Source organism: Ctenopharyngodon idella, chromosome 20 (assembly GCF_019924925.1).
Source record: "Ctenopharyngodon idella isolate HZGC_01 chromosome 20, HZGC01, whole genome shotgun sequence".
Taxonomy (NCBI): Eukaryota; Metazoa; Chordata; class Actinopteri; order Cypriniformes; family Xenocyprididae; genus Ctenopharyngodon; species Ctenopharyngodon idella.
The window spans coordinates 9,653,793-9,678,110 of NC_067239.1; the positions used below are offsets into that span (position 1 = coordinate 9,653,793).

General features: G+C 41.2%; 2 long non-coding RNA genes and 1 pseudogene across 2 annotated transcripts; 2 read left to right on the forward strand and 1 right to left on the reverse strand.

Moving 5' to 3' along the window:
- The first annotated feature begins 10,890 nt into the window (after positions 1–10,890).
- LOC127502069 (uncharacterized) lies at positions 10,891–12,588 on the forward strand. Its single transcript, XR_007926781.1, has 2 exons — positions 10,891–11,160; positions 11,585–12,588. It is a non-coding gene; the product is annotated as an uncharacterized LOC127502069 (long non-coding RNA).
- LOC127502067 (galactocerebrosidase-like) overlaps positions 12,349–24,318 on the reverse strand; it is a 38,414-nt pseudogene continuing 26,444 nt past the window's right edge.
- On the forward strand, positions 13,272–16,002 carry LOC127502068 (uncharacterized). Its single transcript, XR_007926780.1, has 3 exons — positions 13,272–15,489; positions 15,675–15,708; positions 15,890–16,002. It is a non-coding gene; the product is annotated as an uncharacterized LOC127502068 (long non-coding RNA).

Sequence of the window (24,318 nt, forward strand, 5' to 3'; positions counted from 1 at the left end):
TGCCAGAGGGGCCAGACCATTTTTTTTTTAATGTGGGCTTGTCAGTTTTATTTTTAATATATATAAATAAATAGTTTTACAGGCTGACAGTGCATAGGACAGGTTTTTATTGCTTGCACGATGTCACTATGGTTATAATAATATTAAAAATAATAAATGTTAAGCATTTGGCCCAGTCGGCAACGGCCGGCCCGGTCTCGATTATTGGGGCCCCCTTTAGTTACTGTTGCTGTATGACTTGCCTGACGCTCTCACGCCACACATCATTTTCTCACAGAGTGAAAAATACATTGGAGCAAAGAGGACATTGACAATGCGTCTGTAATGATGGGTCGGCAGAGCGGGATCCATTTGCAAGCTTTATTAAGAACAGTAATTACACAGGTAGACAGGGGCAAAGGCAGGAACATAAACAAGGACAGGCAATGGTCGAGGCAGGTGGCAGACAAACAGAATCAGGGTACAGGCAAGGATCAGGGCAGGCAGCAAGGGTCACAGAATAAACAATCCAACGGTAACAGGGTACACAGTCCACAAGAAAACGCTCAGAGTTGATCACCGGGGCAAATCAAGACTTCGCAAAGGGTGTGTGTGTGTGTGTGTGTGTGTGTGTGTGTGTGTCTTAAATAGTCCAGGTAATGATCTGCAGGTGTGTGTGGCAATTGGTGATTGGTGCATGTGATTGGAAGGGAGGATTATGGGAAATGGAGTCCAGGAACAGACGGTGATCGTGACATAACGCCCCCTTCCGGAAGGCGCGTCCTCGCGGCGTAAATGGCACAGATAGGGAGGGGGGGGGGGTGCATTGGAGACCTGTTGGCAGACGGGAACGGGGTCTCCAATGCAGGTCCAGGAACTCGGGCAGCCACGGGGGGGTCAGGTGCCACGGGCAGCCATGGTGGGTCAGGTGCCACGGGCAGCCACGGTGGGTTATGTGCCACGGATAGCCATGGTGGGTTAGGTTCCAAGGGCAGCCACGGCGGGTCAGGTGCCACGGGCAGCCACGGCGGCTCAGGAGTGTCGGGAGGCCACGGCAGGTCAGGTGGCTTGGGCGCCCACGGCAGGTCAGGTGGCTTGGGCAACCACGGCAGGTCAGGTGGCTTGGGCAACCACGGCAGGTCACAGGCAGTTGAAGGCCGTGGTCGTGTAAGGTCCCCACCTGCAAGCTCAAGCAGTTCGGAGGCCGCTGATGATCGCGGCCGTGCAGGGTCCCCACCCGCAAGCTCAAGCAGTTCGGAGGCCGCTGATGATCGCGGCCGTGCAGGGTCCCCACCCACAAGCTCCCCACCCTCAGGTATATAGCCCCCCCCAAAAAAGTTCTTGGAGATTTCTACGGTGGCCATGGTGGGTTCGTGGGCAAGGAGCTTGAGCGACGCCGGTAGGGCAGAAAGCTTGGGTGGCGCCGGCAGGGCAGAACAAGGGGGCTCCATGACCATATCAGGGAGAGTGGGCTGCTCGGTGACGGCAGCGGGCTGCTCGGTGACGGCAGCGGGCTGACAGACTGGTCCAGGGTCAAAAGAGCTCGAGTGCAACCTACAGGCACGCAGGACCGCCAAAACATAGAAGGTAAAGACAGCCCTCTTGGCCATGACAGGACTGACAGGAAGAGCATGCAGGGTTGGAGCGGATTCCCGGGCTGGAGCGGGCTCTGGAGCGGGCTTTGGAGCGGGCTCACTGGCTGGAACGACCCCTATGTTCCCCGACACTGGAGGGGCGGCCATCTTGTCCATAGCATCCAGAGAATTTGAGTGCGTCGCAACCGGCGAGCTTGAGTGCGTCGCAACCGGCGAGCTTGAGTGCGTCGCAACCGGCGAGCTTGAGTGCGGAGCGGCCGGCGGAGGCTTAGGAATGCCAGCCGCTCGTGCTGAAGTCAGCGGTGGATCATCCACACTGGACAGCAACCCTCTCCGTTCTCGGACAGTTCCAGAGACGGAATGTGACTCTAGAAGAACAGCGGGGACGTGACGTTGTTCTGGAAGATCAGAGGAGACGTGACTTGGCTCACGGAGGTCAACTGTGACTTGACTTGGTTCAGGATAATCAGTGCTGACTTGACTTGGTGTTGTTATTATGGTGGCCGCCATTTTGTGAGTGTCAACTGGCGCGGCGGCCATTACATGATTTAGCGAGGTGTCGTATTTCCCCACGACACCCACAGTAAACGGAGAGCCAACAGTCAATAAAGCATAATCCAGAAACTGACTTAGAGATGAACGGGGTCCCTCACGAATGAGTTGTGACTTGAGTGGCTGATTAATGCCCTCACAGAAAAAGTCTATCAGCGCACAGTCCGGCAAGTCTGAGTGATAAGCAATGTCCAAGTATTCCACAACATATTCCTCCAGTGATCGTGAGCCCTGATTGAGCCCTAATAACAACAATGCAAAGTTCCTACCGGGCCAGTGTTCTCCAGGAAAGCCGCTGGATCCATGTGTTGGCGAAGTCTTCTGTAATGATGGGTCGGCAGAGCGGGGATCCATTTGCAAGCTTTATTAAGAACAGTAATTACACAGGTAGACAGGGGCAAAGGCAGGAACATAAACAAGGACAGGCAATGGTCGAGGCAGGTGGCAGACAAACAGAATCAGGGTACAGGCAAGGATCAGGGCAGGCAGCAAACAATCACAGTCCAGGAAACAGGCAAAGATCAGGGCAGGCAGCAAGGGTCATAGAGAATAAACAATCCAACGGTAACAGGGTACACAGTCCACAAGAAAACGCTCAGAGTTGATCACCGGGGCAAATCAAGACTTCGCAAAGGGTGTGTGTGTGTGTGTGTGTGTGTGTGTCTTAAATAGTCCAGGTAATGATCTGCAGGTGTGTGTGGCAATTGGTGATTGGTGCATGTGATTGGAAGGGAGGATTATGGGAAATGGAGTCCAGGAACTGACAGGAACAGACGGTGATCGTGACAGCGTCGACAGAGAAGAGAAATTTAAACAATAAATGCCGTTTTGTATCTCTTTAATGTGTCTTGACAGATTGCTGTACCGCTTCAGTTCAAGCGGCCCGTGACAATATACACCATTTTTCAAATTCAAGTCCACGATGTTAATCTAACTGGGCTGCGTTCAGCCCTGACAAAACGTTGCAAAATGTTTTTTAAACAGAAACGGTGGTTGTACTAAACTGAGGGCCAGGGATTAATATGTTCATTCATTCTTTGTTTGTATAATGGTTAATTTGCTGTTGTTATTTAGTCAGGCATCAGTCACTCGCCTATGGTTAGGACCCAGAAGGTAAAAGGACCCGGATCCTGACGCAGTTTAGTATTCAGTTATGATCGTCATCATTATTATTACTAGCGTGAGACGAACCTAACGTGATGATAATGCCAGTTCTGCCGCGATATTGAGTAATCGCATGTGTGCGTGCATCAAAGAGTAAGTTTGTTTCCTTTATTATACTGTTTACATTTGATTGTCAATTTGTTTTAAAGACGTGCTTATCGCGTCTGCCGAGCGCAAGTGTCTGTAAGCTAATCTCTAGCCAATCTTATTATACGATCGCTGTACAGACGTATTTTCATTGTTAATGTTATAACAAATGCGGATATTATTTATTTGCATATTGATGTTTTATCAGTGTGTATATTTATACTTTATTGTTGTTTCCTTTTCTAGAACCACACTTAATTAAAGACTGTTCAAATTTGTAAAGAGTGGTCTATGAGTGGTGTGTGCATCTAGCTCCTCCTAAACAGAGAACACTTAAGTTATTGTTCTGATCAGACAATATTTGGTGGTTGCCACCAGGTATTAATTAGCACCTAAGAGCTGAACAATTCTTTACATGGTCCTTCGAGCCGGAGTGGGCAACTTCTGAATTAATATAATGTCCATACATAGTGAGGAGATTAGTGATGCTACAGTTCGCTCCCGTTGCTGAACGCAGATGCCAAGGTACCTTGAAGACTATGAGGTGGATTATGTACCAGAGCAGCGATCAACACACACACCCTCAGACCACTCCAACGGAGGAGAACAGCTAATAGGGGCTACAGGAGGTCCATTACCACCTCACAACACCCTGGTTGCTGGCATTGATCACTTTCCTGCCTATGAAGGGAATCCATACTTCTCTCCTGAAGCACTGCAGATGCGCTTGAAGGATCTGGAGGAAGAGAACCGTCAGCTCAGACGCAACCTCAGTGAACACTCTGCACCTCACACTCCAAGGTCATTGTCTCCATCTCAACTATTTTGTTCGCCCAGACACTTGACACGCAATATGGAGGATCGAACCTCACCGCCACATCACAGAGTAACGTCAACAAGAGATCAAAGAGATCCACGTTATGAAAGAGAAAGGTCAGTGAAACACAGTGAGGATAATTTGCACGCAGAACGTCAACGTGAAAGAATAGATGAGATCACTCACAAGCATCAGAGGATGAAAGCAAGTTCCAAGCAAACCAGATCAACTTCGCCTTCGCCAGAGCGTGCAGTAACACCCCAGAGGGCTGAGCGTGCTGATGAACGCTACCAACGCCAAAGCCAGCTATCCACACACTATCACAGCCCTACCTCCAGGCGACAGAGACCATTCGTGCCATATTGTTTCTCATCGCCACCCAGTCAAGAGAACACTTATCGTGGTCCAACCCCTACCATTCCTAACTTCACCAAAGAGGATCCACGGGAGTTCGCCAGGTTAAAAGTAGCTCTTGACAATCTCCTGCCCGCTGATGCTACAGAGTGCTTTAAGTTCCAAATATTGATGGACCACTTGAAGTTTGAGGAAGCATTGCTCATTGCTGACTCATACAGTAACAGCCGGTACCCTTACAGTCATACCATGCAGGCTCTAACAGAACTCTATGGGCAACCCCATCAACACTTCAACGCATTGCTGTTCTGATGGAACTACCTCACGATCTTCGAGCAAACTTTAAGAGGTATGTCAATCCACTCAAGACACCTATGCCTACCTTGATTGAATTTGCAGAATGGCTGGAGTATGAGGTGAGGGTGCAAGAGGACGGTACCCAGTTCAGTATTGACTCTGGTAGAGAGAGACAGAGCTTCCGCAAAAACCAGCAAAGGGTGCCAAATTTATCACACAAATCTACTGCCATCTTCCATGGAAGCGAGCAAAGTCCAGTTTCCAAAGCCGAAGTTTCGTCCAGTTTCGGTTCGCCAGAAAGCAGTGTCTGAGGTGAGATCACTAGAGAAACCAAAAAAATACTGCCCCTTTTGTAATACAACTCAACACTATCTCAATCAGTGTTCAAACTTCAAGCTGCTGACCAAAGAGCAGATCGTGACTTGGATCAGATCCAATCAGAGATGCTGGAAATGTGGGCGTGATCACCAAGCAGGTCAGTGTACTCTTAAGGCGAAATTCAAGAAGTGTCAAATGAGACATCTAGAAATTCTGCATGGGGCCAACAATGAAACGAGTGCTAATGCTACCAAAGAAACAGGAGAGATCACCCAGACCACCAGCACCACAATAGAAACTCTATACGTTGATCGACCAACTGGCAGCAGTAGAGTGTTACTGAAATTGTGCAGAGTCATCATACGCAACGGAGACTTTTCACTGGATACATATGCACTGCTCGATGATGGTTCAGAGCGCACCATACTTCTCCACGAGGCAGCTCAGCAACTCAACCTCCACGGTAAGCCTGAAGACCTGTCTCTTCGCACAGTGCGCCAAGACATCCGCATTATCCATGGCTCCACAGTATCATTCTCAGTGAGTCCCGCTACACAACCAGATCGCAACTTTGCAATCAAGAGAGCCTTCACAACTGAGGAGCTTGGATTAGCACCTCATTCCTACCCAACTGAAACACTCCAAAAGAGATATCGCCATCTCAGAGGCCTACCTCTTCAGTCAATTGAACATGCGAGGCCATTATTGCTCATTGGGTCAGATTACCCACAAGTGATCACCCCCGTTGAGCCAGTTCGGTTGGGACCCCCCGGAGGTCCAGCAGCTGTGAAAACTCGTCTGGGATGGACACTCCAAGGTCCATCAAAGTTCCTCGAACACATCCCACACACACAACAGTGCTTGTTCACAACTGTAAGCCTTGCGCCTAATGATCTGTTCAGTCAAGTTGAGCGGTTGTGGCAGATGGACATCTTGCCCTACCAAAATGAACGGCTTGTGACAAGGTCAAAGCAAGATGCAGAAGCTATGCGCATGTTGGAGGAGAAAACAATAAGGGTTGAAGTTGAAGGTGTGCAAAGATACGCTACCCCCCTCCTGTGGAAAACCAGTCCTCCACCTCAAGCCGCTCCAAAGGAAGCAGTACTGCCTCATTTGCAAAGGACTGATAATCAGCTGGCACAGAGCTCTGAGAAATCCCAAGTGTACAAGTCTGAGATGAACAAGCTGCTAAACGCAGGCTATGTGAGAAAAATTCCCCAATCCACAGCTGTACAGACTCCAGGGTGGTACATTCCACACCACATGGTCCACCACAACGGAAAGCACAGGATTGTATTCAATTGTTCTTTCAACTTCCAAGGGCTGAGCTTGAATGAATATCTACTTCCTGGGCCAACTCTGGGTGCGACCTTGCTGGGAGTACTTCTCCATTTCCGAGAGTATGCAGTAGCCATTAGTAGCGACATAAAGGGGATGTTTCATCAGGTGCGTATCCTGCCAGAAGACCAAGCATTCTTGCGATTCCTGTGGCGAGATCTGAAACCAACCAGCGCACCTGATGTCTACCAGTGGTCAGTGTTACCATTTGGCACCACGTGCAGCCCGTGCTGTGCAACCTTTGCTCTTCGGAAACATGTTGCTGATCACAGCCAACCAGACTGAGGCACGAGCATCAATAGATCGTTGTTTCTATGTGGACAACTGGTTGCAAAGTGTTCCCTCTCTTGAGACTGCCAGACAATTAGTGGATGACATGCAACATCTGCTGGCCGAGGGTGGTTTTGAACTGCGCCAATGGGCTAGTAACACACCCCAACTGCTACAACACCTGCTGCAGCAAATCAGGTCAGAGAACCATGAGCTTTGGTTTAGTTCAGACAGAGCCGACCCCCAGGAGCGCACACTAGGACTTAGGTGGCAGTGTAGATCCGACACCCTTAGTTATAAACATGGCCATATCGTAAAAACTGAGCCCACTATGCGACGCATATATAGCATCCTTTCCAGTCAGTACGATCCATTGGGATTCATCATCCCATTTACCATTAGAGCTAAGATCATAGTCCAGAGGCTCTGGGACAAAAAAAGAGAATGGGATGACCCTGAACTGCCCACAGACCTCAAGAATGCATGGCTCACATGGGAAGATGAGCTTCCACAACTTTCCTGTGTCACACTGCCCAGATGCTACACTACAAAGGTAGATCCCTTGATCAGCTCAAGAAGTGTGCACACATTCTGTGATGCCTCAGAGCGAGCGTACGGTGCTGTAGCCTATCTCCGCACTGAAGATAGCAAAGGACAAATAGAGGTGTCATTCTTGGCAGCTAGATCACGAGTAGCTCCAAAGAAGCAGCAAACAATTCCCCGACTTGAGCTATGCGCTGCTCTAACTGGAGCACAATTGGCAGCAGTTCTGCAAAGAGAGCTCTCACTGGACATCAGCAGTTTCAGATACTGGACTGATTCTACAACCGTTCTCAACTGGCTTCAATCAGACTCATGCCACTTTAAAGTGTTTGTAGGAACTAGAGTTGCAGAGATTCAAGAGCTAACTGATTCACGATCATGGTCCTACGTGCACTCACAAGACAACCCTGCTGACGATATTACTCATGGCATGTCACTGGCTCAGCTAGCCGAACCTACCCGCTGGAAGAATGGCCCAGAATTTCTGCAGAAACCTCCATCATCTTGGCCCAAACTGCCCAACCTAGTGCCAGCCGACACTTCAAAGGAACTGCATAAACCAGTATCTTTCCATCTTCTAATAACCAAGGATGACCAGCATTCAGTCAATGCATCTCAATATGACAACTTTCAACAGCTTGTAGACTCAACAGCCAGAATCCTTCATGGGGTGGCCAGTCCCACAGACACTGTCACTGCTGACACATATAAGAAAGCCGAGCTCAGAATCATCCAACAGTCTCAGATGGATAGTTTTCCTGACGAATATGCTCAGCTTCAAGCAGGGAAACCCATCTCCTCAAACAGTCGTCTAAAGACATTAGCTCCCGAATTTGATTCTGACACGCAGCTGATTAGAGTGGGTGGACGACTCCGAAGATGTCACTTGCTGAGCCCTGACATTCTTCACCCAATTGGCCTAGACCCAATCCACCCAGTGACTAAGCTACTAATTCGGCAGTACGACGCACATCTCCATCACCCTGGTACTGAAAGGGTCTTTGCTAAAATCAGAAGACGCTTCTGGATCTTGAGAGGTCGTCAAGCTATTCGATCAATTCAACATCATTGTACTGAGTGTTAAAGGTAGTCTAGTCTGAGACTCTTCCAGCCAGCCTTTTACTCCACAGGCATGGACTGCTTCGGGCCATTTACCATCAAAATTGGGCGCCGGAATGAAAAACGCTGGGGTATCATTTATAAATGTTTGACCATGAAAGCACTGTACATCGACCTTCTCTCTCAAGCCGACACAGACTCTTTCCTTATGTCTCTACGCCGATTCATCGCCCGTAGAGGAAAGCCTCATGAGTTGTGCTCTGATCAGGGTACCAATTTCAAAGGTGGAGATCGTGAGCTTAAGGAAGCCTTCAACAACATTCACCCTCAATTGCAAAGAGAACTTGCCAAGCAACAGATTGACTTTCAGTACAATCCACCAAACTCCCCACATTTCGGAGGATCCTGGGAAAGAGAAATCAAATCTGTTAAAGCTGCACTATACACCATCATTGGTGCACAAACTGTCAGAGGAAGTGCTCAGGACTGTCCTTATTGAAATTGAGGGAATTTTAAATTCAAAGCCATTGGGATATGTATCCTCGGATGTAGCTGATCCGCACCCAATAACCCCTAATTCACTCTTAATGGGTCGACCAGACTCTGCCCTGCCTCAGGTAATTTACCCTGCATCTGACCTGCTCAGCCGCAAGCGCTGGAGACACAGCCAGATACTGGCAGATCAGTTCCGGAGCTGTTATCTGCGCAACTACCTGCCTGGACTCCAGTCTCGCCATAAGTGGCAACAAGAGAAAGACAACCTGACAGTAGTGACAGTGGTTATGATTGCTGATCTGCAATTCCCCAGAGCACTCTGGCCCCTTGGGACAGTGAAAGCTGTCCAGACTGGAGCTGATAATAAAGTAAGAGCTGCAGAAATCCAGGTCAAAGACAGAACCTACATCAGACCTGTTGTTAGACTGATTAAACTCCCTCCCTTCAAATGACTGTGAGTTCTGGCCCAAGATACAAATCTGCAAGCACATTTGGGGGCGGCTGTACTAAACTGAGGGCCAGTGATTAATATGTTCATTCATTCTTTGTTTGTATAATGGTTAATTTGCTGTTGTTATTTAGTAAGGCATCAGTCACTCGCCTATAGTTAGGACCCAGAAGGTAAAAGGACCCGGATGCTGACGCAGTTTAGTATTCAGTTATGATCGTCATCATTATTATTACTAGCGCGAGACGAACCTAACGGTGATGATAATGCCAGTTCTGCCGCGATATTGAGTAATCGCATGTGAGCATGCATCAAAGAGTAAGTTTGTTTCCTTTATTATACTGTTTACATTTGATTGTCAATTTGTTTTAAAGACGTGCTTATCGCGTCTGCCGAGCGCAAGTGTCTGTAAGCTAATCTCTAGCCAATCTTATTATACGATCGCTGTACAGACGTATTTTCAGTGTTAATGTTATAACAAATGCGGATATTATTCATTTGCATATTGATGTTTTATCAGTGTGTATATTTATACTTTATTGTTGTTTCCTTTTCTAGAACCACACTTAATTAAAGACTGCTCAAATTTGTAAAGAGTGGTCTATGAGTGGTGTGTGCATCTAGCTCCTCCTAAACGGACAACACTTAAGTTATTGTTCTGATCAGACAATATTTGGTGATTGCCACCGGGTATTAATTAGCACCTAAGAGCTGAACAATTCTTTACAGTGGTGCATTGAACACTCTGTTCTGATGATGCAAGAGTTGCAACTATGGCAGCTGAGAAGGTTATTCTTTGTGTTCTTTTTGAAGAATTTTCGGAGCCTGATGAAATTGGTATAAATACGTGTTTAATAGTGCAAAATATGCTCGATGTTACAGTCACTGCCCTTGCCATCGAGAATAAAAGAGAACATCCCAATCGAGTGAAGGGATTTGTGGAAACTGTGGTTCCTAATTATTGTGATCCAACATTTGCCTCACATGTCAGGATGAAAAGACAAACATTTCAGGCGAAGGATAATCCACTTTTTACCCCCGAGACTGTGTTATGATCTATATGACCTTATTATTTTTATTGTGAGTATTAGGCTTATCATTATTGATGATCACTATTGTTGTGCTATGATATTGTAATATTTACCATTATATAATCAGAGGAGAACAGAAAAATTTATGAAAGTGTCACTCCAAAATACAATAGCAAAATATATAAATATGTACTTTTATGTCACATTCATACCCATTGTGTGAGCTGTCTCTTTAATACCGCATGGTTTATATTGTTGCTGATTGGGCTGACATTTTTGACACACTATGGAGGACCAAACCTGCAGAAATTAAAAATGAATAAATGAATAACTAAATAGATAAATAAACAAATAGATAAATAGGTAAATGTGATAATAGCAAAAATAAATAAATGAATAAACGACTTGATAAAATAAATGATTCATTTTTAATAAAATTATTAAAATATTTTATTTTATTATTAAAATATTTTAAAATATTTTAAATATCAATTTTATTTTCTGCGTTTATACATTTTTAAACAATTTGTTTTAACTTTTTTTTTTTTTATATTTATATATTATTTTGTACATTTATTTTTACATTATTTATGTATGTATGCATTCATTTATTTTTAGATGTATTTATTCCCACATGTATTTATTTTTAGATTTATTTATTTATTGATTCATTTATTTTTACTTTTCCGTGTGTAACATGAAAATGAGGAAGGTGGTCCTATAGCTTCAGTGGATCATTGGTTAAGAGATCACGCGTAGAATCGTCAGGCCAGCTAAACGATAGATGAGAGTTTTCAAAGAAAATGGCGGCAGGTAGTAATTCGTTGTCTAGTTTGCTACGGGATGTGGCAGATCAGCTGGGGAGTTGTAAGTTATTTTCACCTAACGTTATTCGCATTGTGCCGAAATATTTAAACTATTTTCCAGAAATAAAAACACGGAGCTGAAGCTTATGTGAACCCCATATCGAATCTGGAACCGTCGACGTCAGACGCTAGAGTGATGACGCCTAGAGTCAGACACCGGTAGCTAGTTCAGTAATGCCGTAAAAGTCCTACCTGTCGCAACATTCCCTAGTCTGCCTTCTCTTAAAAAAATACTTTTATCAAGCTAAAATCTATATATAGTTCCCAACGAAAGTATTGTTTAGTGTAAAACATGCTGAAGATTAGCGAACAGACTGTCGATTAATTAAATTATTTGTTATTTCCCCTCAAAAGCTGTTTAATCAGCATAGTGAAGCCTCTCATCCATTGACATCCATTCAAAAAACAGCCTCTGGTCTCCTTCCCCCAACTTTTGTGTTCTTTGCGAGCGCAGATTCTCGGGGGAATACAAACGTAAAGTTTCTCGGGGGAACGCAAACATTTTGAGAGAGAACGCAAAGTTTCTCGGGGAATGCAAAACATTTGCGAGAAAATGCAAAAGTATTGCCAAATAATTTTTTCATACCATCTTTTTTTCTTCACCACGTCCATTTAGGGGCTCCGTACCATGAAACATTTACAAAATTAAAATAATACATTGTGTATGCCTCATGCCGATAACTTAGGATATATTAGACAACCAAATAACCATTTTTTTTTTTTTTTTTTTAATCAAATTTAAAACAAAGTGCAAACATTATATCTAATGCCAAAAACATTTAATGTAAGTATAATACAGCTGTTATTTCACACAGGTGAAGTCGGCATGTAGGTGCTGATAAATGATCATTCATGATACAAGTTTATTCAGAATCTTTGTCATTTTTTTTAAGTTATGCATTATCCCATCATTCTTAGGTTGAAATAAGGTAAAATTACCGACTTTTTGGTAAATTGTCTAGATTAGAACATATATCATCTCTATGCACATTGTCTAGACTGCTCTTGTGCAAGTCAGTATTGTTTACAGTATAGAGTCGTTTCTATTTTAATTCTGTATATAAAGATAACAAGATTTTTAAAATCACATGGTGCACAACTTTTTTGGTCTGGTTCTCAAGGGAGCACTTGGAGATGCACTTTACACTTTTTTTTATTAACATTAATAACACAGACAACAGCTCTCTCTGTGGACGCGTTTTGCGTGTGTGAGGCTGTGCGCACAGATAATGACGCGAGTCTTGATTTTCACTGTCTACTTTGACAAACAGCCCAGTTAATTGGCACAGAATGTCCCTTTTTTAAAGATTAACATCTCAAACACAGATTCCACATTTATAAATCCTAAAAATAAAGCCAATCATTCCAGTAAAAAGACAAATCACCAAATTAAATAAAATAAGACATTCATCACAGTGTTTTTTTTTGCACTGAAATAAAAGACATTTTGAAGAAACCCGAAGAAACATGGTGAAAGTTGTCAATGAAGCAAAATGCTGAATTCACACCATGTCGTAATTACTGTAATTACAGGATGACAACTTATGTTCACATCTTCAGAATTATACATTTATATGGCAACATTATCAACGGGAAAATGAATCTGCAGTAGTTAGGTGGCAGTGGTCACATGGTACAAGTCAGAGCTCTTTTTATAATTAAGAGTTCCACAATGACTTGAAGGTTTTTTCAAGTTGGAATCTCATAATTACAGTAATTCCGACATGGCGTGAATGCACCTATCAAAGTAAGTGGAAATCAATCTGCATTCACTTCAAAATTATCAAATTGTGCATATTCAAAAGAGGAAGTTCCTAGTGCAGCCCAGCCATTCTTAGGTTCAAGAACAACAGCGTTCTTCCACAGTGGATAGCCATTCAGCGTCCCTGAGGCAAAATATCCCTGCAGACCAAAAGATGCACATTTAAGAACAAAGACGTAATAAATAGTTAAAAGGTTGCATATATGTGTGTAGATGTTACCTTGACACTAAGGGCTAAGGTATACCATACACCTGCCCTTGTTCCCGACAGCCCTTCAGCAAGAACTCTTGTTCCACCTTTAGTGTGAAAAACATAAAGATCAGTCACAATTAGGGCTGTCGATTTAATCCATTAATTTAATTAATTAGCTTTAAATGAATTAAATTAATAATTTAATGCACCCGCCCCAGACCTACGTATGTCATCTTACATTTCATATAGTTGATTGGTGACAAACATGATGCAGGGCAACAACTCACTGTGTGATGTAGCCTATAGAATGCAGTTATATGATCCCCCCCAGTTTATGTCACATATATTGGCCTATGTGATATGATATCATTAAGCAATAGCAGGAGTGCAATTGATATTTTTATACAACAGTTCAATAAGAAGTTAATGTTGTGATATATTTTACATGCAATATTTCTGTTATTGTTCATATTTTCCAACAAAAATATTAGCTATAAAGCCAGCGCAGAACTGTTGTGCATCTCTGAGCAACATACATCAGTGTTTCATCTCTAAATGAATCCGCGTTTTGAGCGAATCAATCAGGTGAACCAACGATTCAATGGCCCATTCATAAAGAGAGCCATTAGGTGTGGGCCATTAGAATCAGCACTGCGCAGACCGATTGGTGTATGAAAAGTACCGCAAGAGCAATTATAGAGCAGATCGTATGCTTTCGAATTGCTCTTGTGGTACTTTGATGTCGTACAATGATTGGTCTGCGCAGCGCTTCAAGTCAAACACACTTTCATTCCTAAATTAATTTCATTTCTGAATTCAAACCTGTATGACTTTCTTTGTTTTGCGGAACATAAAAGAAGATATTTTGAAGAATGTTGGTAACCACACTGTCAGAAAAAAGGGTACGGCTGGGGTACAATTGTGAGCACTCTGGGTACAAATGCTTTGGTTGTACCCTCAATGGGAACACCTTAAGGAACTAATATGTACCATTTTGGGGGAAATAAGGTACATATTTGTTTCTAACGGTCAAAGGGTCCATGTTTGTACCATTTAATCAACAAACAAAGGTACAATCAAAGGTACAATCACTTGTGTGACTGAAAGGTTGACGGGGTGGGTGGTTCAAGACTCCCAAACCATGCAAGTGCATTAAATTCGTGCACCTGAGCATTATTTCAAGCTAGACAAATGTTTATATACTCATCTTTTTAAGCAAGAAACAACGTGGGCGATTTTTAAAAAAAATAATTATTTCACAGTCAGTCAGCCTCTCAAATTCAAATGTAGCCCGCGCGAGCAGCACAGATGACGGTTAACCGATTGGACTGCCCAATGGTTTCTCAGATCAGACACTGACGACGGATCTTCTGCTAAAGATGAGAGAAGCTGGGATATAATTAACCGAAGACGAAGAATCACAGAAATTGAGAGGTATGTAATTCTTGTTAAATCCGCTGTTATTTATATTTGTATGAAACACCCCGCGATATATTTTGTGTATTTGCCCAACTTTGTCGTGTCCTCCCGCCAAAAAATACGTGACTTGGTAATAAAACCAACATATTGTTTGCCTGTTTTAGATTGTTAATGTTATTAGAGCAGAACTGTTTGAGGTTATCTTATAGTTTTAACCTATAGGCCTAACTCTAGCTATTCTTCCGTCTTAACGCGCCGCTCGACCGTATAGAAGTCAGTCAGACTCGACTGAACGAAAGGTGTTCATCTATAATATATTTACTTAGGACAAAAAAGGGTAAAAACCAGCGCTTTTCTTTGCGAACCGGCCCTTATTTTAACGACACTTGAATCTCGACTGTGAAACAGACTTATAAAATCAGACTTTTCAACTAATCTGACCGTGTTTATCCGGTACGCGAGAGCTGCGTCGCGCGTACATTTCACGGACGCAGGGGTTGTACTTTTAACACGTCTCCTCGTAATCTGTTTGAAATTGATTTTTTTATTTGTATTTTTATTAAGTGATAGATACAACGTCATTTTAATGTTGATGAGATCTAGCCTCGAATGCACGTTGATCTGTCCTTGACTACTTTCAGACTATGAGGTGGATAAGGATGAAGAGAAAATGATCAAACCGGATCAACTTTAAGCGACACGGTGGTGTAAACTATAGAAGCAGCCTTTGACTACAGAAATGTAAGTATAAAATTAATTTTTTTTTTTTTTTTTACTTAATATGTACATTAGTAACAATATGAATATGTCACTGCCTGTTGTTGTTGTCATTTCCCATTTCACAGAGATCTTCAGACCAGACTCCACAAAGAAACATGTCAGAAATCCTCCTAGGTTACAATGTAAGGCAGTTATTTTCCATAATGTGTAAAGTGTTCACCACTGCTTCACCTATACAGTACATTTAAAGTATTTATGGTGCTTTATAAGTAATAAAAGTAAATTAAGTATTTTGTTTTACACCTCAGGAGTTAGGGCCAACTGTTTTAATTCAACTTTCAGGTATCCTTTCCTTTTATCCTTTCAGATACCCTTTCCATAAGGATCTGGAAGATGGCAATGTAAGTTACTTGTACAGACTTTATATTATGTGAAAAGTCCAGATCAGTGTATAGAGGACATCTCATAAGTTCTAATGAACAGAAGTTGATGGATCCTGTTTATATACATAAAAAAAAGAAGGGAGGTTTACCTTTTGATCTGATTTGTTTTTACCCTCTGTGTTTGAAATCTTGGCACCAGTCCCTCAGACATAAACTCAGTGGAGCTTGCACCTCTGGTTCTTGAAGATGAGGTCAGGAAGAGCAAGGATAGTGAGGCTGTCTGAAGAAACTCCAGGAGCCTGTCACAGGTGTGTATTCTTATAGTTTAAAGGGTTAGTTCAACCAAAAATGAATGTCATTAATTACTCAGTCATGATGTTCCAAACCATCTTCATAACACAAATGTAGATATTTTTAATCTGAGTGATTTCTGTCCCTCCATTGACAGCTATGCAACTACCACTTTGATGCTTCAAAATGTTCATAAAGAAATCGTAAAAATAATCCATATGAATCTAGCAGTTCAGTCCAAATTTTCTGAAGAGACTTGATCACTTTATATGATAAATAGATTTAATTTAAGCTTTTATTCACATATAAACATTCATCAACACACACATCAGTTGTGGTAAACGGAAGCTCAAGCATGTTTGTTTGACGTGCGAGAACCAGTGAGGTTCATTCTTGTGTGTTACACATCAAGTTTAAGCTTTAGCAAGATGTTTGTTCTCGCGCGTCAAGCAGGTTCGTTTGAGCTTGTTTATGTTTGCTGATCAATGTTTAATTAAAAGCCTAAATAAAATCTGTACATCATATCAATTGAGTATCTTCATTAAATTTGGACTAAACCGCTCAATTAATATGGAATAGATTTACAATCTCTTTATGAACTCTTTTAGTTCTGTAGCTGTCTATGGAGGGACAGAAATTGCTTAGATTTCATTAAAAATATTTTCAAATATATAAAGATGAGTGAAAGTCTTATGGGTTTGGAACATCATGACTGTGAGTAAATGACAGAATTTTCATTTTCGGGTGAACTATCTCTTCAACACTGTTTTGTTACAAACTGTCCTGACCAACCCTCACCCACCACCCCTAGTAATAACTATTTTAGCATTTGCAGGAAAGGGAAGATAATGTTCTCTATTTTAAGTAAGTGCTGCAGCTAAATCATCTGTTGCTTTAAATGCTTGAGCTCTTTATTTCTGATTGGCTTCCAATGTTTTTGTTCATCAGTTGAAAAAAAGTTCTCCCAAAAGTGATTCCAATGATATTGTTCCTCTTGTGTCATTATTGTTACAGTTATGGTACAGTTATCACTATTGTCTAAGAATGAAAGTGAGAATTATGTTATATAAGTTTATGGTTGTAGTTATTGTCCTTGGTGTGAATCAGCCTTGATTTAAATTTTTATCCTATTGTGGTTACAAAAATGGAAGGTTAGAAAAAAAGTAACTGTGCATTTGAGGTTGTACTAATTTTTAATTTGTCTCCAACAGGAGTTTGCAGTCGTTGGTCAGGATGCATCCTCGATTGAAGGTCGTGTGAATAGACATTCATAAGATGCAACCAAACACCTCGGTTTTCAAACTCTTTTGGCTTCTGTGTGGTGAGCTTTTAAACCCAATGTCTTATGCTTCACACTTCCATTCATACCTGAATGGAGTATAATTTAACCAGGGCAAAAGATGGACTTTCGGACCCTTGAAACATACTAAGTCTATGATAAATTGTGATTCACAAGAATGTTTAAAATGTACAGTTAAAGCATAATGAATCAGCGTGTCAAATCAGCGGTTCGGAGCGCCAAAGTCACGTGATTTCAGCAGTTTGGCGGTTTGACACACGATCCGAATCATGATTCGATACGCTGATTCATTATGCTCCGAAGCTTCCTGAAGCAGTGTTTTGAAATCGGCCATCACTAAATAAGTCGTTATTTTTTTTTTTTTTTGGCGCACCAAAAATATTCTCGTCGCTTTATAATATTAATATTGAACCACTGTACTAACATGAACTGATTTAAATATGTTTTTAGTACCTTTATGGATCTTGAGAGAGGAAATGTCATTGCTTCCTATGTAGGCCTCATGGAGCCATCGGATTTCAACAAAAATATTTCAATTTGTGTTCCGAAGATTAACAGAGGTCTTATGGGTGTGGAACGGCATAAGGGTGAGTAATAAATGACATTATTTTCATTTTTGGGTGAACTAACCCTTTAATGAACAACAAAGCCTCACTTTCTCACGTGAATGCTTCACTTTGCATGTCGGAATGTTTGAACCCAGACCACTATGAAGTTCAATCCATTTACTAACATTTTAAATATATAATAAAAAAATGTATTACATTGTCATGTTCTGTCATATAACCGGTAAAACAATAAAATAACAGCTCAATTTACTTGCCTTAAACAACTCAGAAGGTAATATTAGTGTTATTATAATTATTGTTTTTGTTGTTAAATTTATTTATTGCCACACTTTAATATGTGAATTATATTATCAGAAAACTGAACTCATTTAGCGTTGTTAGGCTTTTATTTGTGCTTAATGGATATAACAACGGAGCTGCGCACTCGGGTTTATGGCTGCTGTAAATTTTACCCGCCACAAGATGGCACTGTTTTCGACACTCTTAATGCTCTGAAACTTTTCCCGAAACATTCAGAGAAAAGCTTCAAATATTTAAGAGGCTTCATTTCTCCATCCCTACTCAATAGTTTTAGGCCTTTTGCAAATGTTTCAATCAAGTTTAGCTGTTTTAGAGAGCGTTTAAACCATAGACTGTAAAAAAAGATGTACGCCGCGACGCCGCTTCCTTCCATTGTAATGAACTGAACGTAAAACGTTTGACGACATGTTACACAAAAACGTCAGCTTGGAGCCTGGGCATGCGCAGAAGAATCGTCAGCAGAGCCCGGAGGCGGAGTCGCAGTATCAAACTTTCGCCCAGACGTCTGCGTCATCAAGATCAGATCACCTATTTGTATTATTATCTATTATTATATTTTTCTTTTTCTCCTTCCTTTTTTCATTTGGCTTAAACTATGGCTTAATTACATCTGGCAAAGAGGAATTTACATTTATTTGAAAGTTTAATAATGTACATTGTTCGTTTTCAAATAAATTACTAGTAACTACAATACACTGGGATAGGTCAAAACAACATATCGTAATTGATGTATTTTAAATATATAAATTATACACAGTTTAAAATTCTACCTGTAAAATAATATTCTGTTTCTAGAGCAATAATATTTTTGAAACAGCAAATTCAGTAGATAAACTCAATAATAGAAACAACTCTAAAATGTCAGAAACGGTCCTGCCATTTTAAATCAAGTTCAACTAATGTTACAGGAGATCGATTGCTGTAGAGTAGACAGTACTATAATTAATTAGATTATGCTATTATTAGTTTTGTCCTGCTAATTATTATTTTATACCCATAAAAATAATTAGTAACTGCCAGATAACGATCACCTGCTTTTTTCACCATCATGGCTAACGTTAGGTGTGTTATCTTAGCTAATAACATTTATTAATTAGCTTATAAAGCCCACATTTAACGTTAAGTGATCCATCAGATCCTGTAGGTCGGTTAGTACAGTTTACTGCTGAAGAACTCATTTTGTCAGTGTGAAATAACACAGAAATCTAAAATTAATAGTTAGTTATTATCTTCAATCTCCCCTCGAAGCTCCGACAGTTCTCAGAGAAGCTGTCAATCATAACGACACGCCCCGTTTCTATAAGAGAGAGAGCGCATTTAGTATAATCTGAAAACCACGCCCACCGGGGGGGGAAAACAATCCAACCATCTCCATTGACTTTGTATTGCGTGCGGCTGCCTCCTGGTCATTTCTGACTTATTACAAAGAACAGAACAATGCCTAAAAGCTGCTGTGTGACAAGGTGTACAGCTAACAAGCTAAAAAAACCCAGAAATAAGTTTTAAGCTGTCGACCCCAAAAAAACAAATGTTTAAGGACACAAAAGTGGATACAGGCAGTGAGACAGATCGCAACGGGTCATATTACTATAAGAAATACACTGGAGGGGAACGTAATCAGCGACAACATATGCTAAACAAACAAACAAAAACAAACCATTCATTATTTTTAACCATGTCAAAGAATTATTTCACCTGTCGCCAAATACGTTCCCCTCCAATGTAGTTCTTTTAGTAATATGACCCGTTGTGCTCTGTCTCACTGCCTGTTTCCACTTTTGTGTCCTTAAACATTCGTTTTTTTGGGGTCGACAGCTTATAAAAACTTAGTTCTGGGTATTTTGGCTTGTTTGCTGTACACCTTGTCACATAGCAGCTTTTAGACATTGTTCTATTTTTTGTTTTAAGCCAGAAATGACAAGGAGGCAGCCTCATGCTATATAAAGTCAATGGAGACTGTTGGATTGTTTTCCCCCCAGTGGGCGTGGTTTTCAGATTATGACGCGTGTTGCTCTGTCTCTATTGATGTAACTGCTTTATTTACAATGCGTGTTGAGGAGTAGTTTAAAAGACTGAACACAGAGGATGACCCTTTTCACCCGAAGTGCTATCATTTTTATTATTAATATAATAACTGTGCTAAATGTATCCTGTAAAGGCAGACTGGCATCGCAAGCAGCCGGGAAAAAGAAATCCCGGTGGCCTGGCTGATGCGCCACGTTGCCCAGCTTGTTGTATTTACCTACTTATTCGTTATTACTTTTTATTAATATAGCCTACTCTTGGTCAGGGGGATGCATCCCAGTTTATATTCAGTGGGATAGGCAGCAGACGGAGGGCAGCTCGTGAGCAGCAGCGCTTGCCAAGATCCTAACGTCAACATAGCATGAAAGATAAAAAGACTACCAAGCGAAAATGTACAAAAAAAATAAAAATAAAAATAAATAAGCATTGTTAAAAAAAAAAGGTTAGGTTTTTAGCTCTCGTTTGTAGGCCTAGTAGCCTACAATATTTCATACTCGTGCTGCAAGTCAATAGCACGTTGGATGTTAGATTCCCGCAGTAATCATTTGGGTACACCACAGGCGTGGAATTAAATAAAGTAATAATGAATAAGTCAATATAACTATGGGCAATGATGGGCAATGTGCCAAATCAAAGTAGGCCTATTTGTATTTATTTATTGGAATTAATAATTGAAAATAAATAAACCATAGTGCTCTTGACTTGCAGCACTATAGATGAGATGAGTATCTCTACTGTAATGAACAGAGTTAATAACTGTGCTAGATTTAAGGGCATTTTAAGCGAACGAGAAGCGTGTGAGGTGCGGAAACTCAAGCGGTTGCCGTGGTAACGAACAATGCCCGCTAGAGAAAACATCTGCATCTTTACTGTTAAATATTGTATTACAAACGAGAGCTAAAAACCTAACAAAATTTAAAAAACAAGTTTCCCGTGAAGGATCTTCCCTGCTGCTCGCGAGCTGCCCTCCGTCTGCTGTCTATCCCACTGGAAATGAACTGGTATCTCGTGGTTGTACAGTACCAAGTAAATGCATCCCCCCTGACCAAGAGTATAAGGTATATAAATAAAATAAAGTAATAACGAATAAGTAGGTAAATACAATAAGCTGGGCAGGCCACCGGGATTTCACTTTTCCCGGCTGCTCGAGACTGCCTTACATTTAGCACAGTTAGATTTCATTTATTCAAATGATTGTTTCTAAAGTCATAATTTAGCATAATTATCTATTAAAGAAGTACATGAAAAACAAGAAAAATAAACGTCTGGTTTCAATTTTCCATTTTTGCATTTGCATTGTATGGTCTGAAAACTGAATTCTGAAGCGTTACACGGACCATGCGGCGGTTACACATTGTAATGTTGTAAATAAGACAACATCTGTATTGCAGTCCGTGTAACGCTTTGCAGTTCTGTGTTTAATTCGCACCATCAAAATGAACCAAATGAAAAGTTGGCTTCAAACTTTCATTCTTTCATTTTTTAGAATACTTCACAAATGGATAATTGTCACTCAGTTTAATTTTCGATTCTACAAGTTTGGGTTGTTGCATCCGAATCAGATTTTTGAACAAACATAAAAAATGACTCATTATTCTGATTTTCCATTTATATCCACCTGTTTCCGCGGGGCGCTACCATAAAAAAGAACGTGGGTACAACTTCCGGTGAGGCGGCGGAAGTAGCATACCAATGGTATTTTGTGTGCTAATTAGCGAAGAGGTGTTTTTCGGATCATTGTTTACTTTGTAAAGTTGCAAACCTTAATGAGAGATGTCGTTAGGGCACTCAGGGACAACATTTCAGTTTAGTACATTTATTAGTTAATAATATCACAATACAATAAACAGTTTTCATGCTCTTAATTGTCCTTTACTTTACTGACCTTCCACAAAAGTGCTGCTGCATGACTACAAGAGCATCCTGGCCCTGAAACACATGAACAACCCGCTGTCTGTTCTTCACCCGTCACTGATGCTAGCACCAAAGCCTTATGATGTGATATTTTACTGGTGTCGTGCGTGCCAGAGCCAGTCGCGTTTCCACTGTCATATATGCGATGCTAAAGGCTATTTATGTTAACCATTGCGATAATAAATACACATGTTTATGGAAAATACCAGAGACTGCTTGAGGAACGTAGACATTTCTTATATGATTATAATCGTGTATTTATTTGGTTTAATGTTTTATCTCTCTCTTCCCTGTGCCTTTGTTGATACCGGATGCATACGCATATTTTCACAGATTCACACACTCCGGTTAACTCGTATAACTCATAACTCCTGTTTTCCTCTCATGAGCTCCCTCTGTTGCTCTGGCTGAAAGGATCAGGATAGATAGACAGGAGAGATCGCTCAAACGTCCTCTGATTGCAGTCATCGCATAATTTAGGAAAATTAATAGAAATGCTCAGAAAAGTGACGTAAACATAGGGTATGTTATCAATATATTTCTAAATGTGTAAGCCTTTGGACTTAAAAACCGTAATGGAGTTGTTTTGTGCATTCTTGTGATCGTAAATAAATGGAAGCAGGTGCAACTGAATAGGTATGTGTTTTCTTTTTAAGTCAATATAAATATCAGTTGCATGATTGATGTGCACTCCTGACATAAATTAATAAATTACTGTTACTGTAACATTTTTTATTGTAAAACATTGTTCAAATATTTATTGGAATTTTAAATCTTTAAGTAAAAGCCAAACGTTCGCAAGTTTGGATCGCTAAATCTTGAATGACTGTTAACTGTTGAATGAATGAGTGTCATGTCCAGCTTGTTTACCGGAAGACGCTCCCACTTTTGACGCAAGGCCTCATGGGGCATAGGAAACTTGTGGATAGAAATCAAAAAACAGCGTGGATACACTTGTTCTTGAAGTTATGGTTGCTATTGGAAACACGCTTGTTCTAAAGACTATCCAGTTGCTATGGAAGGCAAATGTATAAAAAAAATGCTCATTTCCAATGCTTTAGTGTCATTGCCGCTACTATAAGCACATGCTGCGGTAAGTTTATTCAGGTACATGGTATCTTAAGCTGCTGTTTTAGACTTTATGCTCCTTATGCTATCCAAGCATATTGCATACTATTTTATGTATTATAGGCAACGGGTGTATGCTTCCCTGACCAGATTGCCACTAGTTTAATACTAGTCTGATTTTCAACATGCTTGTTGTATCAGATTTGCTGCCAGTAGGGGTGTAAGCTTCCCCATTAGAGAAGAAAAACCCATCCGAATTAGGTTTGCAACATGCTTGTTGCAATAAAGGCTCATCCGGGCTCAGTAACATGCTTGTTACTATTGCTTGCTGCCAAGGTGCATGATACTCAAAGAATCATACCACCTCCAGCTGGATCATTTAGGATGCTATGCATAATTCACAGCCGTTCCTATTAATCATGCTCACTTAAGGCTGCTCATTTACCTTTATCATTTATTATGGTTGGGGGATGGTTTTTTTGGGGGGTAAATGTATCGCTGGATTCTTAACGCGTTTATTGCAAGTATTGGCCGGCTAACTGATGGCATACAGAACGATTATTTTTTCTGCCAACTAAACATCCAAAGCTAATAAACTCACAGAACGGTTGTGCGACTGACTAGCAGTAGGCGCAGAGTTGTTTCATTCCCTCGATCGAAAGTCAATGTATTTTTCCCATAGACTTTTGGAAAATCGCAAAAAATAAGCTCTGTGTTTAACAAAGGGTTATGACACTTACATGTTTTGTCTATCAAGATAATCTTTACAAGTTAACACAACATTTATACATTTTGAAGCCTAAATAAAGTCGTCAGATATAAAAAGCTAACAGTAGGCTATAAACGGACTACAGCACACCATGGTCACGGATCAACGTCACCACCACCAAGCTTCCTCAAACTTTATTTAGAAAACAACTTTATTTAAAACAACTCGCTGATTATGATCTGCGCTGTGTATGAATACTTATCCACTTTTTCATGAGAAATGCTGTCCAAATGTCCTGTTTGTCATGATGATGTCTAAAGTCCCCGCCAAAGGAAGTAGTCCCTTTTAGCAATTTGTTAGCAACCGCTGTTTTTAAGACACAATAAAGGTTTAAAAAATCACAAGCGGGTTATAACTGTCACAGACACGCCAGGCTCATCACTCACCCAATC